Raw genomic sequence first — 6,000 nt, 5'->3', positions numbered from 1 at the left:
GAAGCCACACCAGGAGCTTTGAAGATCCAAGAGACAGAAGATGATACTCCCCCACTTCAGACGTGTGGGTTTTTAGCAGCCTGAGCCTCCTCCACCTCTTTCTGAGCACGCACGCAGGCACACAGACTCTGCCCACTACACGTTCTGAGCTGGCATTTGGAATAACACAAGCTCCAGGTTAAACTCACAACCAGCTTCAGAAATGCGAGCATTTTGCAGGGCAGCTGATGCATTAGCAAGCCGTCCCTCTCTGCGCTTTAGCCGCAGGCCTCCGATGCTTCCAGCCCTGCGTGCTTTGGCCAGGCAGCGCCGACGTTCCCGACACAATGTGCGTTACACCTGCTCTGATGAGTTTCATCTCTGTTTGAGATCCAGGCATCCGCACTCCTTTTCTCCCGACCCATTTCCCAAGCCCTCCCTGGGGCAGGTAGCTCCGCGTGGATGGATGCACCCACTCATCCACACGCCAATTAGTAAGGAGCTGGAGGAGCAGCCCCTGCCGCTCCGGCGGGGTCTGCTGCCCAGGCTGAACCCACAGAGAACGGCCAGCCGGTGCTTAACGTGCCGATGCTCTTAGTGCTTCGCAATGCGACTGAGCTTAGGCAGCCAGATCTGACAAGTTGTCTCCTGGCGTCCGGCTTGTGGGACGCACCTCCCAACAGAGACGGGACAAAGTTCGCAAGAGGCTATGCAACATTGCAGCATCCAAACAGGGACACCTCACGGAGATGGCACAAGGCACAATCCAGAGGGACTACAAACTGGGTGTTGGGAAGGTACCAGGCAGTGCAAAAGCCACTGCCCAGGCTACCTCCAGGGGCCACAAAGGGCATTGTGTCTCTGGACATCCCCCACTGATGCTGTCTTACGGAGAGACACGTGTCCCATCTGCTGCCCTCCCAGTCTCCATCCAGAAGAAAGGCTTTATAATGCCTTTTTGTGGAAAGCTGTTGTAGATGCGCTGTGGACATATACCAGCTGGAAATTACAGCAGTATCTTTTGCTACTCTTCGCTACCTAATGCCATGTGAGCAGAGAAACACCTCTTGGTAGCAAGCCCCTTAGATCAGCCAAGACACTACAGTGACGTACCTGTTGCGCTCTTTACCTCCCCTTGGCTCATGAAGACTCTGAAACTGCCCATGCCAGCTACCAGACCAGCAGCTGTGATGTGGGGAACATGCAACAGGCAATGCAAAGGGAGGAAAAAGAGGTCCGTAGTCAGATCTGAGCCTGACTTCTGCTTCCTTACCAGAATCTGGTTTACCTGCTAAATTTAGCATAGCATTTGCAACAGCAAGAGGCAGGATGAGGCCGTGACGCCTGAACACAAGAAGCTGTACCTGCATGTTCACCAGCATCATCTCCATGTGAACAAGGAGAGAAGACTTATGACGGACACACTGATGTAGACACTGCATGACTGCAGGCAACTCGCAACAGCCACTTTCAGGACATGGGATGCAAGCAAGAGGCCTACAGTTTTTCAGCATGAACACGTTTGTGTTAACCCCTTCCACCTCAGTCCCATAAATCCTGGCACATCAAAACATCACCACCTTTGCAATCCCAGCTGCAAGTCATGAGCTCTACTCTAAGGTATACAGAGAAAAGGCACAAGAATTGATGAATAATGAAAATGTAAAAATGGGCAGTTGCATGGGGACACGGGGCAGAGGAAGAGAGGCGAGCTACCTGCAGTCACTGTGCAGGTCCTGGGAGGGCTCCTGCTGGTAAGGATAGAGCAGATCCTGAAATCCTGGTAGAAAACCTTCTCTGGTCAAGTTATATAGCAGGGAAATGCAACACCTGGGGAAGGTGGGCACGCAACTACTGCCTGCTGCCTCTCATGTCACCAGGACCGCATCCCGTCCGGTTGTGGAGCTTGCGTGAGCTTAGACGTAGCTACTGGCTTTACCTCTGGCCAAATTCAGGCCAAGAGAGCAGCCATCTTCTCCACGCTCATACTTCTAGGAGGCATCCACCTCTTCTTGGTGGAGATGAGCACTCTTGCTGCATCTCTCCCGAAGGGAGCCGTGCCCTGCCACGGGACGGTGCGGTGGTCCCTCTGCAGAGCAGACCACGCCAAGCCCGAGGAAAGCGAGGTGCCGCTGGGGACACCTCTGCCCATGCGCAGGCAGGTCTGGCGCTGCACAAGGCAGCACCAAACTGCCTTCAGCCAGGATGCCTTTTTGGAGACCCCAACCAAGCACTCGGGATACCAACATAGCTCATGGTGACCCCTGAAATGCCGGCTTCCCGGGCAGGATGAGGTGCTCATGCAGGTCCGCATGTTATCTGGGGGTACACAGCTGGTTCCAGCACACAATTAAATTACACACAGCCAGGGACCACAGCCCAGCACCCACACATAAGAGCTGCTCCACAACAGCCGAGAGGGTCCTGCACCACCAGCGCTTATAACTCCTACAACGAACAACATTTGGGCAAGACCAAGGAGCAAGCAAGCCCTACCCCACCACCCCAGCAGGGCTCTCCTTACTTCTCTCCTGGGCAGCTCATCCACAGGGCGACAACACTAGAGCCTGCTGGCGACTGTTCTCCCAGAAAGTCTGCAGAGACCTTCCCCTTTCCCCGCCTCTTCTCCTGAGAAGGGAGCTGATTTCCTGTGCTTTGATTGCCCTCCTCTGTAGCACCCTCCACCTGGACCTGCTACCAGCTGCAGCAAGGTCAACACCTGAGCTGCTGGGAAAACTTTCTGGCCCCTGCTCGTGGCCAGAGGAGAGCAGCTTGGGGACATCAGAAGCCACCTCATGCTCCTCCACGCCTAGGATGTCACCGCTGAAACAGCCATCCCTGCTGTCACCGTGCCTTGTGGGGCTCTGTGTTTTATCCATGCATCCTCTACATGGGGAGAAATCGTACTTGGAGCTTCGCAGGCACCTGCCTGCAGTTAGAGAGAGGCAGCTCTGAGCCTGCAGGACAGCGTCCATGAAGCGGGGCCAGAGCGGTGGTAGCAGCAGTCTGGGGCAGCAGCTTTGGGGAGTCTCCAAAGCTTGTTAACCTTAAAGGTGCTGGGTTGTCTGAAAGCTCAGCTGATGCTCTGGCAACGTCCTTGGGAAAGACAGCCTTCAAGAGCTCCTACCCTGCTCCATTTATCCTGAAAACAGGATAAAATCAGCATCACAGCTGTAGGGCTCTCCCTTAGCATGCTAGCCCTATACTTTTCAGCAGTAATTCTGCTTTGCATCTCAAAGTGGTTTGTGCTGAAGCAGATTGGAAAGCAATGGTTTGTAACCTCTCGATTATTTGCAGTGCAAATGTCAAGCAAAATTGTACCCAGCTGCTCCCACAGCAAACCCTGCTGCTCATCCCCTGCTGCAGGACGTGGCTAGCTGAATGCCAGCACTGGCAGCCAGGCTGGGCTGGGACTGGCCGGGGGCACGGCCACTCCAGAGGAAGGCCCTCTGTCCGCACCCCCGGCCTCAAGGTATTTCCTAAGTGTGAGTTTGGATCTAGAGGTTCAAAAACACACCCGTACTTGGGGCTCTCCTTATTGCCCTTCTGGTATGGGCCCTTTGAGTGGTCCTATTGCCAAATCTTCCCCTCAGCCAGGTATGCTGGGAAGGATTCCTCGTTTTTCTTATTACAAGCTGTGAGCCTTATGCAAAAGCATGACTCAGGGAGTGGGGGCTTTAAACAGAAATAGTAGTGTACTGCAACACCTGTGAGAAATGTGGTCAAAGCTGGCGATGCTAATATTGTCCACCTGGCCCCAGGTGCCTCACCTGCCTTAATGTGCCCACTCCAGTAACTGGCATGTCTTTCTTGGCCATACCAAGAACGGAAGCTCCCAAAAACGCATCTCGTAACCCATCAGCACTTTAACGGAGGGATTATGGGAGCCCTCTGTTCATGCCTGACTGGAAGGACCATGGGCAGAAAGTCTGCATTAGCCACAGAAAGATCATATGGGCAGAAAACCCTCCCTGATCCCAGCAGCAGCTACGTGTGCCGGGAAGAGGACGGGGGCATTGCCGGTGTTGCTGGTCCTGCAAACGCAGAGAGATCAGCATCCACTTCAGCAGATGCTACAGACAAAAGCCAGGCCAGCTGCCCAGGCTTCCTCCATACACACAGAGCCATTTAACCCTAAATATAGGAACGCAGCCCACAGGCCAGACAAGAAAGATTTCAATACCACTGCCAGGAACAACAACAAGCTGCACCACAGACTTTATTTCCAGCGGTGGGTAAGTGCGGACGCCCCAGAAGAGGGCAAAAAGCCTCCTCACTCTCATACCCCGAAGTTAGGCATCAAGGAGAGAAAAGTACCTGGCTTCCTACAGCGCTTGTTTTTGCTCAGGGATCTCCATCCCAATAGCCAGAGCTCTTCTGAATGCACTTGGGTCTGAGACGGCATGGAGGGGAGGGTAACCCCAAAGCCTGCAGCCAGCAGAAGAGCGGGGAGGAGCTGCCTCAGTGCAGCCCTCCCAGTCTGAACCCCCTTGGTTAGAGAGCGAGCCGCATTTCAAAGCTTCATTTTCTGAGAGGGTGTGGGAATTGGTCAGTGTTGCCATGATCATCAAACAACTCAGGCTATTTGTCAGCTGGCCATAGTAAAGAGGCTGAGTACTTTGCTGTCACTAAAGTATTCAGCAGTATTTTCCATGTGGTGGGTTGAGACTTAAGGCTTCTAGCACATGCCATATCCAATTATCTCATTGCATATTGGGAACAGCAGTGTCTGGAGAAAGAAAAATAAAGATTGGTATAAATGTATTTATGAGATTTAAAATAAAAATGTGAGGCTGATATTGCCAGCAAGAAAAATAAAGCAGAATTTTAAAATACCACAGCTATGCTCTTCAATAGCCCATATTCAGCCACCCCTGCAGCCTACCAGAAAGGATAAATATGATTTTTGCTCATTACATCTCTGCGGTAGAACAACGGACTTCCAACGCAAGGGGTGCTATCTGCATCCTACTCTCTTAAACACAATCTCTTCCTTCCAGAGCCAAGTTCAGGGTCCAGAAGGACAGACGCAGCTGGTACCTGGCTGACCAGCAGAGTGAAAATGCAGCATGGCCACGGGCTGGAGCATGTCCCCAGAAAAAGAGCTGCAGGGACACAATACGTGCCAGCAAAGGAGGGGTGGGAACTACTTTGTGGTAGGTTTACTTTATAAAGTGTTGTTGAGATGCTACCCAAGGGCGTCAGGGAGGTGGAGCTGGTCTGTGAGACGCAGCAACAGGCAAGTGATTGCAACAGTGTGCAAATGTCATTAAAAATTCAGTATGGAATTAAAAATTCAGTCTGCGTGATCTCCTGGGTGCGGCTGGGGAGGCGCCCAGGGGCGCTGCTCCGATGCCTGCAGAGGCTCTGTGGGCAGGGTTCTCGTCCCGAGAGGAGGCGGCTTGGTGATGAGAGAAAAACTGCTTCACTGAGTGGTACCCAAGGCCTGTCAACACCCGTCCGGTCTCCAGCGGTGATGCCCCGTGCATGGTACTGAAGGAAACTACAGGCACCGAGCAGGCACGGCAGACACACAGCCGCCCTGCCTCAACTACCGCCGCTCGGATTCCAGCCGTCCCTGCCTCTGGGACTTTCCGCCCCAGGGGCAGATTGCACTGAATGGGTTCATCTTTCATAACGCGACTTCTTGTCGGGTTCTTTTGACCTCGAATCAGCATTTCCCACCTAGAGCATCCCATGCCAAGGACTCCCAGAAGCTAAGAAGGAGCAGCTTTGTACCCAGCGTAGCCTGGGCACACGGCCCTCGGCGCGGGATCTGGACGCGCTGCCCTCGGGCCCGAGAGATGCTGCCCCGGCGGCCTGGGACCACTCAATCCTTTTTGCGCGGGGTTCAGCGAGCGCCTGATGGCCACTGCCGTCCTCGGGCCCTGCTCGCCCAGCTACCGAGGTCCCGGCGGTTTGGCCCGCCTGGGCTTTCCCGCCTCCTCCCGCTTTACAGCCGGCCGTGCCCGGGGGCAGCGGGCAGGTCGGCCTCCGGCAATGCGCTGACAGAAGCCGCCC

This window comes from Platalea leucorodia, assembly GCF_965183815.1.
Source record: "Platalea leucorodia genome assembly, chromosome: 3".
In the NCBI taxonomy this organism is placed as follows: domain Eukaryota; kingdom Metazoa; phylum Chordata; class Aves; order Pelecaniformes; family Threskiornithidae; genus Platalea; species Platalea leucorodia.
The sequence above is the reverse complement of the archived record's forward strand: the minus strand, read 5'-3'. Positions refer to the sequence as shown.